This window comes from Quercus robur, chromosome 2 (genome assembly GCF_932294415.1).
Source record: "Quercus robur chromosome 2, dhQueRobu3.1, whole genome shotgun sequence".
Lineage (NCBI taxonomy): Eukaryota > Viridiplantae > Streptophyta > Magnoliopsida > Fagales > Fagaceae > Quercus > Quercus robur.
In genome coordinates this window covers 46,685,466-46,698,853 of record NC_065535.1, presented here as the reverse complement: position 1 = coordinate 46,698,853, position 13,388 = coordinate 46,685,466, and positions in this window count along the sequence as shown.

Here is a 13,388-nt window from a genome sequence, read left to right as displayed (position 1 = left end):
CAAAAAACAAAAATTAGGCATTTTGGAACATTTTCTAGGAAGATTCTCTCTTTCTCTCTCTCTCTCTCTCTCTCTCCAAAACACACACAAAAACCTTTTGAGTTCTCACTTTTCCTAACAATCAAGAGGTAGTGTTCTTGCTCTCATCTTCCTCTCCTTGGTCTTTATACCTTGGATTTGAGGTTTAGGGGTGTAGATGTAGCTTTTTAACTACTATCTACACCCATTTAATTTCATAGCATTTTTATTGCTTTTTATTTTTTTTTCTAACTTGTTTTATAGCTTTTCCTAGCATTTATTTTGATTTATCTTGCTTCTTAGCATGTTTTATAGTTTTCCTTTTATATCATGTTTTATTGCTTTGATGTTGTTGGCCTTGCCTTCTTGGGATAGGATATGTCTAATTTTCGTGCTTGCACTCTTTACCATGTTTATGTGCTTCTTGCCATGTTTATGTGTTTGGATCTTCATGTTCATGTTCTTAAAGCTTCATTTGGATGCTATGCCTAGTGCTTTATAGCTTTATATTTCTTGATCATGCCTCTTTCTTGTGTTTGGCTTTTAGGTAGGATGTAGATCTAGATCTAGTGGTTGAGGCCTACATCTATACACCCAAGCTTCAATAAAGGGTTTGGATTATTTACTCTATGCCTGTTTATGCTTTATTTGCTCTTTTCCATGCTAGTTTGCTTAGATCTAAGCCTTTGCCATGTTCTTGCTTGTTTTCCCTTTTGGGTTTGTGCTTGTTTGTCTTTAGGGCCACTTACTTATTTGGTTGCATCCATTCCCCTTTGGTAGCTTGTTTGGATGCAATCATGTGTGAGAGTACATCTTCGTGATGTTTGGCTTGCTTACTGCTTATCTTTCTCTCCTTTGCTTAGATTTGCATGTTAGGGTTTCGCATGTTAGCCCTTCTATGTGCCTTATAATATGTTTATCCTTTCCCTTTGTGTGATCACATGCTTTGCTTCCTTTATGCTTGCTATGCTTGTTTTGTGCCATCTTGTTTGGCTTTTTCTTTGTTTGGCTTGCATCGTTGCATCCTTGTTTACGTCTTTATACATGTGTCTTTGTGTGCTTATTTTTATCATCAAGCCTAGTTCCTACCTAGGATTTTGTGCGGGTTCGCACCCATCTTTGTATACGAAATCCTAAGTCCCTTTTAGGAATTTTTCTTGATGGCACATATGTCTTCCGTACTCCAATATGATGGAATTACAGACACCAAATCCAAACCTACATTTGTCCTTCTACGACACCCTTTTTTGCTTGATAACATGTTTGTTCGATATCATACTTATTTGCGCCTTTATGTGCTTTCCTTTGTTTGTTTACCCTTTTGTGTGCTTTCCTTTGTTTGTTTACCCTTTTGTGTGCTTTCCTTATTTCTTTGTTATCTCTTTTGCTTGTATGCTAGTTTTGTGTTTTTCTCTGTTGTTGCATGTACACGCTTGGAGTGAGGGTGGAACTTCCAAACGTAAGCTAAAAAGGACAAAATGCAAGTAAGAAGACGCATGCCCAAAAAGCGAAATGTTTAGTAGATTAGGAGGTTAGCCTCCCTGAGTGGTTTCTTTCTCTCTCTTAGCCTTTTTTTTTAGAACTTTATATCTAGATTAGGCTTTCATTCCTTGTATCCTGCTTTAGGTTGCATCTTAGGGTATAGCAATGTCTGTTTTACATTTCCTGTACCTTGTTAGGTCATACCCTTTGGATGTAGGTGATGTCTGCTTTATCTTTCATGTACCTTGCTTGGGCTGCGTTCATAAGGTATAACAATGTTTGATTTACTTTTCATGTACCTTGCTGGGCCATACCCGTGGAACATTGGCAATGTCTGGTTTATTTTCCTGCTGTATGCTTGCATTGTGCATGATATATATATATATATATATATATATATATATGCATGCCTGTGGATGGTCATGCACTTTGTATGATGGACTCCCATGGTTAGAAGGGCAACCTTCTCGTGATCATGGGTGCTCTTGACCTTATAGTGTGAGTATGCACTCAAGGCAACCGCTATAGGTGTATATTCATGCTACATTGTGTGCATGGTCATTGTAGTGTGTTTGTCTTGATCCATGTCAGCTAATGACACGTCTCCTCATGTGTGTGACACAAATCAGCATGTTTGATGCTTTGGAGAGCTTCGGCTTGCCTTAGTATGAACATTTTGACACACACCGTATATACAGGAATGAAAACCTGCTCGTGCGCCATAGCACACCAAATGCGAAACTCTGTGCCGGATTTTCACGGTGAAAATGTGGCACCTTTATTGCCATATTTTCACTCCGATAGCTTGGTGAGAATAGTGTATTGTATGTTATGACACACTAGAGGTGAAATGCTACCGGATTTTTGCTACGAAAGTAAGGCAAAATGCTACCAAATTTTCATCGTGGGAATTTGGTAACAATTCCAAATGTGCTAGCAAAGTAGTGATAGAGACCACACCTCTTCCAAATTCAAACCTAAAACCCAATTCTTTTAAAGCCCCGAAAACTAACGCTAATAGCTTGTTTTTAATTGCCAATGTCCAAAAATTAAAGTTTTACAAAAATAAAGGATTGTCTCTGAACACGCACTGCGGGGTGCCTAACACATTCCCCGCATGTAACCTAACTTCTGAACTCATTAATCAAGATTTTTTGACGTCCGCATTAGATTAGGAAAAACGACCTTTTCTTTTCTTCTTTTTAACCTAGGAATGGTAATAAAATCAAATAGATTTAGGTGACTAATCATAGAAAAAACCCAATGATTGGTGACAACTTCACATACCTTTGGTAAATATAGGTTAAAATTGACTTAATTCAAGTCACACACCAGAGGTCCTTTCACCCTCAATTCATAGCACCTGAGCTCAAGTCGCTAAGGCGCGAGTGTCGCCACAATGAATGGTCGGCCGCTGTGAGGCATCGTTAAGTGGAAGGATTTTTTTTGTGCTTTAAAAACCTGCATGAACCCTAGTCTTGTGTATGCAGGAACAATAACCTGCGTACGCACAAGCCTGTATATGCAGGATGAGTTAGCGAAGCTCTATAAGGAAATTTTTTTATGAAAATTGGTGCAAAGCTAATCTTGCATTTCTTAGAAACGGCCCTATGGTTAGGCCCGTTTTCACCTTACCTACCATGGTTCAAAACTTGACACTTTGCCCACCTAAGATTACCTCTATTTGTCTCCCGTAACCCATCACAGTTATAAATAGGGGTAAATATGTATTTTTGCTTATATTTTTTTTCTCTCCTAAAACAAACATTAAAAAAAAAAAACATAAAAATACAAAGAAACAAAATCAAATAGGATATTTAGCAAAGAAACAAGCTATATGCAAACTAAATAGATAGAGCCAGGTATCAATTTTCATATCTCTCATCCTTTCTCTCTCTCTCTCAAACTCTTATCGTCTCTCTTTATCTCAAACTGCCATCGCCTCTCTCTCTTAAATTGAGATCTATGATTTCTCTGTCTCATCTCTTCTCTCTTTGATGGTGGCTTTAAGGACGTTGATCGACTATAGCCCATTTGCTATCATAAGCCCAAATCAAGGCCTTTTGAAAAACAAAGTCTTGGGCCTAAGGTAATGAATATGCTATGGGCCTAGCATCCAAATCCTACAAAGTCAAATGAACCACTCTAGTCTTAGGCCTCCTTGTTGCATGTAAAGGTCAAGATGATGTGAGACTCATGGACCTTGAGAGGAAGTTCATAATGTATTCTCGCTAGAAGGTTACTTCAAAAAAAAAAAAAAAATGAAATGAATGAAAGATGAAGAGACCAAAGGTGATGAATACATTATTGGCCAATATTTGAGACAAAGGGTTGGAAATCTATGAGCATGAATGCCTATGAGTATAAGATGAAAGCATATTGTAAGTGGACCAAGCCCTATGAAACTAGGGGCAAGGCCCATGAGAGGAAAGTGAGTGATTTTGTAATTGGGCCTTCATTAAAATGGGCTTAAAGAATTTCTTAAGGACATCTAAATAAAAGAAGCTTTTAATTTGGGAGAAGGCGTAAAAGCGACTCAAAACTGGTTGCATTCACTAAGGCTTTGGTCTCGTTTATCAAAGTCTGATGCCATTCGAATAAGGTTTTGGAATTACCTTTACCTGTGTATGCTTACAACCCTGAAAATGACAAAAACAAGTGCATAAAGATCATATTGGATAGAAATAAGTGAAAGAAAATCATTATAGCATGTTTTAGGCATAAAACTGCGTCTACAGGGCCAAGCATGCGTACACAGATTTTAAGTGTGCTTGCGCATGCTGGAAGCTTGTGTACGCATGTCTTCTGAACAAGCATGCGTACGCATGCACGTTGTAAGCACACGTATGGCCCAAGCATACAGACGCATAGATGAAACTAGAACATATTCATCGCCATTCTCGACCCCCCTTGGATTGAAACTGAATAAACATGTTTTTACCCATCCTAAGCCATTATATTTTCATCTAAACCCTTCCCACAACAGAACCCAAGCATTTACAAGTCTAAAAATGAATTAAAACTGTAGATCAGAGCAAAACTTAAAAATGAGGAAAAGTTTTAAAAACTTACCAATCCGAGCCATGCATTGCTTGATAGATGTTCCTCTAGCCTATAGAGTAGTGGATGAGACTCGTTCAATCTTATAGCACCAATCCAGCGGGTGAAATTGAAGATATCGCCGGAGACAGTGTAGGAAGTCTATGGAGCCATGGGTTTTAGAGAGGGTTTTGGAGAGAGTTTTTGAGAAAGAGGGGGATTTCAGTTTTGGAGTCATATGAAAGAAGTGTAGAAATGAGGGAGAGGTAGTGGATTTTTGTAGAGAAAGAATCGGACTTGAAGAGTTAGAGAGAAATGAAGAAATGAAGGAGAAGATGAATAGTTGTAAGAAAAAGAAACGATTGGTAACAGTTGAGAAAATGAAGAAGCAGGAAGACACTCGGTGGCTAAACTACGTGTAGTATAGGCCACATTACTAAATTACGTGTAGTTCAGTCACATGAAAAAATATAAAACCTTAGAATTTACAGAAAATTCCCCAAAAGTCTAGGAAATCATAAGGATATCCCTAATGGGTCTCAAAAGAATAAAGAAACCAGAAAAATCCTGAATTGCATCAAGAATTACAAAAATACCCCTCAGTGGGTTGAGGAAGTTGGAAATTACATGGATACCTCAAAAGGTCCAAAAATGATGAGCCCGCTCCTTAGTGAGTCGATGAACTTCTAGAAAATTCCCAGTGAGCAGAGAAAAAAAAAATTTGCATAGAAACCCTCAACAAATCTAGAAAACCATATGGAAACCCTTTGGAACCAAGATTTGCATGAGATTTGCCCCTTAGAGATTAGAAACTACAAGAAAACCCTAGAATGTTTGGAAAACCCCTTAAGCGAGTTTTCACCAAGATTACAAGAAGACTACCATCACCATGAGAAGACATCAAACTTTATGCACATATCCCTCAAGAATTGAACACGCAGGCACAAGTCTTTAGGAACTTTTGGTACCAAGATGGAAGACAACGAAACTTGAGTACATATCCATCTTGGAAATTGAACATGTAAACCTAGACACCCAAAATACATAAGAGATTGAGACAAAGGAACTTGCCACCAAGAGTAGAATAGATTAAGACAGAGACAAAAGCCACTCGAAGAAGTTTAAGATAAGAGCCACAGATAGACACCACAGATATGTATCATTTCTAGCTCGTAAGAGCACCTTGTTTGTTTGATTGGACATTTTTTTTTTTTTTTTGTGACTATAGGATAGTGAGTCACTCATCTTTTTCTTGACAATTGGCAAACCATGTTCTTGGATAGTGAACTTATCGTTGCTCGTTTCCTAAGTAACACATGTGGGATTTTGGACATACGAATCCCACACAATTCTTTGGGATTGCACCCCGCCCCATGTATGCATGTTTTTTGTCATGTGTGTTGGTTAGGCTTGAGCCATACGTTGAATTTTTTTTTTTTTTTTTTTGTCTCTTTTTTCTTTTGATTTCGTTAGCAGAACTCACAAATCAAAAAAGGGGCCCTTATTCCCCAATAACAACATCACTCGAAGGCCCAGGATTGATTTAGGGCTTGATCTTTTGAAACTTTGACTTGAAGGATGCTTTTGGTAAGAAAATGTGCAAGGTAAACCCTAAGCATGTACACGCATACACGCATATGCACACGTATACATCAAGCATGTGCACACATGCCCTGTGTATGCGTACACATGTAGGGTTTCAGAATACCTGCAAGGAAAGCTTTTGGACATTAAAATCATGTAGAATGAATCCCACGTCATCTAGGAGCTACCCTACACCCCTCTATGATCACTATAAAATGGCCCTAAAGGTTCTTTTACCAAAAAAACGCCGAATTCACTAGAAAATAGTGAATCAAAAAAAGAGTTTTATTCTAAAACATCCTTAGGTTAAAGTTTACTTAGTTGGGACCTATTTTGGTCTTGACCTTCGAGTTTAGGCTTAATAACCTTCTTGGTTTTGTTCTTTAGATTGATTGAGGTAACGGTCTAACTTCGTATCTTTCATTCTTGTTGGTTTGTTTATTTTTCTTTGTATTTTAATGCTTTGATATATCTATTGTTAGCTTTGGATTGTTTTGTGTATGTATAAGTATGGGTGCAAGCGCCCTACAACGAGCTTTTTGGGTTCCTACTTGTGGAAAGTATGCCTTGGGTAGACCAAGATTAGGCCTAGGAACCATAAATATAGCGCCCTTGTGGAAGGGCTGATCTTTACTAGAGCATGTGTCCGTAGTTTAGATTTAGAGATAGGAAGGTGTTAAGGGCACCCAACCCATAGGTCAGCCTCCACTCATTGTATTTTAAATCTTAATCTCATTAAAGGGTCTTGTAGATACCATATTTTGTCTGCCCTCAATTTGCGTGTTAGACCCTAAAAATTCCAAAATACTAAATTTTCTCCATGGGGCCATGGAAACGCCTAGATTGACGTGGCGGAACCTGTCTGGGCATTGAGGTACTCGAAGTGCCATTTTAGGTCAAATTGACCAAAATGCCCCTGGTCGACCTTGAGTTGGCTAAAAGTCAAAGTTGGTCAAAATCATCCCAAAATAACATTTTTCATGCTTTTACATCAAACCCGAGCTATTCGAAGATTTTGGTCAACTTTGACCCAATTTGACCTGAGGTTAACTCCTAGAGGCACCAAAAACCCTAATTTTGATCCAACCATCAAAATGGGTTGAAACTAGCATCATTGTAGATATTATTGAATTCCCTTTCCAATGACTATTCATGGGCTGAAATTGAAATTAAAACAGTTAAGATATCTTGAAAATCAGGCGAAGCGTGTCAGCATGCTTCTCGGGGCCATAACGTTTAATTGGATCGTTGGAATTTCAACTTCTTTAGTGTTCTGGAAACTAGACATCTAGATATTTCTAGAGACACCAAGATCAACTTAATCAAAGTTCAGGAAGACCTTTAAATAGGCATTCAAAGTTGAATCGGGGAAGAAGCTGAGATTGCTAATATTAGCATCAGACCCGGCGGTCACTAAAGGGAAGCCAAAAGGTCTTTTTTCGCTATTTAACCCCCTGACCTCTCTTTGAAGAAAAAAAAAAAAAAAAAAAAAAAAAAAAAAAAAAACAAAAAACAAAAAACTATTTTGGGCATTTTTGGACACTTTGTTGGGTAGATTCTTTCTTTTCCTCTTTAAAGTCTCTCCCAAACACATCCAAAAACCTTTGATTTCTCTCTTTTCTTAACAATCAAGAGGTGGTGTTCTTATACTCTTTTTCCTCTCCTTGGTCTTAGGACCTTGGATTTGAGGTTTTAAGGGTGTAGATGTATCTTTTTAGCTACAATCTACATCCTTTGCTTTATCTTGCATTATAACATGCTTTATTGCTTTCCTTAGTATTTCTCTTGCTTTATCTTGCTTCCTAGCATATTTATAGCTTTTCTAGCATGTATCCTTGCTTTCTAACATTTTTTTTTGTTTAATGATATTGGCCTAGCCTTCTTGGGCTAGGATATGCCTAAATACCTTGTTTGTGATTAGATCTACATGTTTAGGTGCTTTTTACCACGTTTGTGCTTAGATCTTCATGTCTATGTTCTTTCTGCCTTTTCCATGTGCTTTTTGCCATGTTCATGCCTAGATCTATATTTTCATATGCTCTTTGCCATGTTTGTGCTTAGATCTACATATTGGATGCTATGTCTTGTGCTTGCTATAGCCTTTTATCTCTTGTTATGTCTTTTTCTTGTGTTTTGGCCCTTAGGTAGGGTGTAGATCTAGATCTTGTGGTCTAGGCCTACATCCATACACCTAGGCCTATATGCATATGCTTGCTTCTATGCTTTATGTATGTTTGCTTGTCTAGATCTAGGTTTTGCCATGCTTTGTGCCCTCCGTGGGCTTGTGCTTGTTGGTCTTTAGGGCCACTTGCTTGCGTGTTTGTGTCCGTCCCTCTTGTGTCTTGTTTGGATGTAATTGGTTGTGAGAACACATCTCTGTGATGTTAGTTTGCTTAATGCATACCCTTTCTTCATTTCGTGTGATGTTATGCTTGCTTTGTGCCCCCATTTGGCTTTCTTTGTCTCTTTTTATCTTTGCATGCTTGCCTACATGTTCATGCATGAGTCCTTATGCGTGCCCTGTCATCAAGCCTAGTTCTTATGATCTTGTGCGGGTTCACGCCCGTTCTTGATACACGAGACCCTGAGTCCCTTTTGGAATTTTGCTTGATGGCTCGTGCATCGTCCATACTCCAATTTAATAGAACTATGGACACCTGATCCGAATCAACATTTATCCTTTTAGGACACCCTCTTTTACTTGATAACATGCTTGTTTGCCCCCATTTGGCTCTCCATGATAGTTCATCCCTTTGCTTGCTTTCTTTCTAGTTGTTTCTTTGCTTGTCTATTGGCTTGTTTCCTTTGTCATTGAATGTACACGGTTGGAGCAAGGGTTTGATTTCCAAGGCACGAGCAAAAAGGGCAAGGATGCAAACAAGAAGACGCAAGCTTAAAAAGGGAAATGTTCAATAGATTAGGAGGTTTAGCTTCCCCATGTGGTTATCTCTTTCTGTCTCTCTTAGCCTTTCTTTAGAACCTTATTTTAGGATTGTCATCCTTGTATCTAGTTTTAGGTTGCATTCCTAGGGTATGGCATATGTCTGTTTTATATTTCTTGTACCTTATTGGGCCATACCCTATGGATGTAGGCATGTATCCTTTAACTTTCTTGTGCTTTGCTTGGGCCGCGTTCCTTGGGTGTGGCAATGTCTGATTTACATTTCTTGTACCTTGCTCGGCCATACTCTTGGAACGTTGGTAATGTCTGCTTTACTTTCCCGCTCTGTGTGATAGCATTGTGCATTATGTATGTATTTATATATATGCTTGAATGTGGGTGATTGTGCATTTTGTATGATGGACTCTCGTGGCTAAGAAAGCGACTTTCTCCAATTATGTGTGCCCTTGACCTTGTAGTGTGGGTATGCGCTCAAGGCAATTGCTGTAGGGCTTATTCATACTATATTGTGTGCATGATCATCGCAGTGTGATTGTCTTGATCCATGTCACCTGAGTAACATTGGTTTCCCCGTGTATGCGACACGCATTAATGTGTTTGAAGTTTTGAGGGGCTCCAACTTATCTCAACACGAGCATGTTGGCACTCGCCGTATACATAAGCATGAAACCCTGCTGGTGCGCCATATCATACCAAACGCGAAACTCTGCTGGATTTTCGTTGTGAAAACGGCACACCTCTGTTGCCGTATTCTCACAAGAAAAGCTTGGTGAGAATAGCATTTTATGTACTATGATGCACCTGAAGGGAAGCGCTGCCGGATTTTCACCACGAAAATAAGGCAAAATGCTACCGGATTTTCACCATGGAAATTTGGTAACGATTCCAAACACACTAAGGAAGCATTGATCAAGACAACACCCCTTTCCGAAACCAAACCTTAAAGCCCAATTCACTTAAAGCCCCAAAAGCTAATGCCAATAGCTTGATTTTTAATGCCAATTTCCTTAAATTAAGATTTTAAGAAAACAAAGGACTGTCCACGGACAAGCGTTGTGGGGTGCCTAACACCTTTCCCACACGTAACCAAACTTCTGAACTTAAGAATCAAGATTTTTTATTCGTCCGTATTAGATTAGGAAAAACGCTCTTTTTCTTAGCCTAGGATTGATAATAAAATCAAATAGAGTCAGGTAACCAATCACAGCATACTAAAAACCAATGATTGGTGGCCACTTCAGTTACCTTTGGTAACTTCATCAAAATTCACAGCACCCAAGCTCCTGAGCTTATATATAGTGCGCGCGAGCATTGCTGCAATGGGTGGTCGACCACCACAAGGCATCAACAGGTCTTTTAACATGTTATTCTAGACCCATACAAACTCTAGCATACATCTAATGCAATCAACATAGCACCATCCCTAAGCCTAGCATTCATCTATCATGGCACAAAACACAAAAGGGGCAATAACAATACAAGGTAGATTAAACAAGCATATCTAGACATTCAAGCAATAAACCAAAACTCATGGCATTTAACCAAGCAATTTAAGCAACTCATACTTAAACACCCAAATGCATGTCCGTGTGATTTATGCAGGACTTACGTCACTGCAATACAACACTTATGTATCAATGCATGTTTAAGTTCATATGCATGTTCATGGTATTCAATGAAGACACAAACCCTAATAAAATATTTAATAAAATAAACAAAACATATTAATCTACTGACCCAGGACTTAAACATATGAAAAACAGGATAAGCAAAGGCTAAAAATGTGAAACAAAACAAATGAAAACCAAGGAAACGAAATTTGGGTTTCTGGGCATGAGTTTGCGTGCGCATACATAGGGTATGCGTACGCATCCCTACTGTATGTGCACACACACTTTGAGTATGCATAAGCTTGCATGTGCAAGCATACACGCCTAAAAACCTAAACCTAGCAACTAGAACATAAAACTAAACAAAAATAAGAAAATCTAACAACCTATCATGCTTCTAATATGAACACAAGGTAAACCTAAACTAACATGAGCATATAAAAAGCAATAAAAACATATAAACCAACAACAAAACAAACAAAAGTGAAGAGCCAAAGTTAGAACATTTACCTCAACACAAGAACTCTCTAAAGCTTCATTTGACCGTTCCCTTCAGTCAATCTAATCAACAACAAAACCAGCAGGTTAGTAAACCTTAGAACTTAAAGGTCAAGACCAAAATATGTCCCAACCAAGTAAAATTTGACTTGAGGACGTTTTATTAAAAAAAAAAAAATCCCTCTTTGATTCACTATTTTCTAGTGAATCTTGTATATTTTGCCTCCTTTTTAAAAAGTCATTTTATGGCTTTTTATAGTTGCAAAATAGGGGTGTGGGGCAGCTCCTTGATGATGTGGAATTTGTTCCACACAAAATTATGTGCAAAGAGATTTCCTTTCATGGTTTACGGAACTTTATATTGTGCACACACTCAGGGTATGCATGCATACCCTAAGTATGAGTGCACATGGTTTGAGCATGCATGCGCATACATATGTATGCATATGCATACTTAAGGTTTCTTGTGCTTTTCTTTTCCAAAAATAAGTCTATTTTTTTCCATAAATAATTCCTCAAGTCAAGATTCAATGAGATTGGGCCCCAAATCAACCTTGGGCCTTAGAGTAGTGTCGTCACTAGGGAACGGGGGCTAAAGTTGTAAGAGATACTAATTGAGGTGTCTACAATAAGAAGCATGATTGGTTACTAGAAGTGTGTTTTATTTGTTGTTTGTCCACTATATTCTAGGTCAGTATTTCTGGGTATGTATGCGTTGTGGGCACAACGCACGGTTGGCCTTTTAAGGAGTACACCTTTGCCGAGTGGACTGGTGTAGAGAAACAAGGAGTTGCCACCTAGTTTTATGGTTTGAGAACCAGGAATATAGTGCCTTTAAGTGGAAGGACTGATCTTACTACCAGAGTATGAGTTCAGAGTTTAGGTACGATTTTGGGAAAGTGTTAGGCACCCAAAACCGCTTAACCCGTGGGTCGACTTTCATTCTTTGTGTCTTATGTCTTAATCTTATTAAAGGCATATTTAATACTGCATCTTAAAACTCTCACACACACTAGCACACACCTAGGTATACAACATGGCATTTCATCCCAAACGTAACATACATCTATCATGCTTCACAACCATCACAAACCCTAACATGTTCTTATCAAAGCAACTCATCACATATGGCATCATGTCATCACATAATAAACCTTAGCATACTTTAACCATACATGTCATATTATTCAATACAAGGCAGCAAACAAATCATGGCAGAAAGGAAGGCAACAAGGTATTAATCATCAAATATATCCCAAACATCTAAGCATGAAATCAAGCATCAAACAAACATATTCATTATTAAAATGAATGTTCATATCAATGCATGTGTTACCTCACTACATCACCGCACCTCAAAACAAAAGCTCTTTTAGCTTGATTTTGACCGTTCTCCTCGATCAAATCTATTCACAACCAAACAAAACTGATTATGAAACTTCAAAACTCAAGGATCATGACTAGAAAAGGTCTGAATCAAACTAAAATTGACTTTAGGATGTTTTTGTGAAAATCTCCCTTTTTGATTCACTATTTCTAATGAATCTTAGGTTTTGCCGTTCAATTTTCTGTGTATTTTTGAAATATACCATGTAAGGCTTTGTATAGTTGAAAAATGGGTGTTTGGAAGGGCTCCAAGATGATGTGGGATTCATTCCGAACCTCAGTCTTTAATGTAGAAAACTTGCCTTTCATAGGTTTTTGAAACCCTAGCTATGTGCGGAGATCCGTGCCTGCATACGCAGGCTGAGGGTTTCCTTGGCCTTTTATTTTCCAAAAATAGATTTATTTATTCATAAAAAGTCACATTTTCCATTTTAACACCTCTTAAGTCAATTCGTTATCTGATTGGGCCCCAAACCAACCTTGGACCTTAGAATTTTGACATCATTAGGGAATGGGGGCCCGAGTCGTAAGGGGTACAAAATGCGTTGTTTACAAATGCCCCTTTTTTGATTTGTAAGCTTCGCTAACTGTGGACACAATTTGCAGAGTTGCCACCTAGTTTTTGCAACAGTCTAGGAACCATGTATAGAGCGTCCTTTCGAGGAAGGACCATTATTCTCTACCAGAGATATGGTTTCAAAGTTTAGGTAAGTTCTTGGGAAGGTGTTAGGCACCTAAGATCGCCCAACCCTAAGGTTGGCCGTCTATCATTGTGTCTTACGTCTTAACCTCGATTAAGTCATGTTCAATACTTGTATTCTAAACTCACACACACACACACACACACACACACACACACTAGCATACAT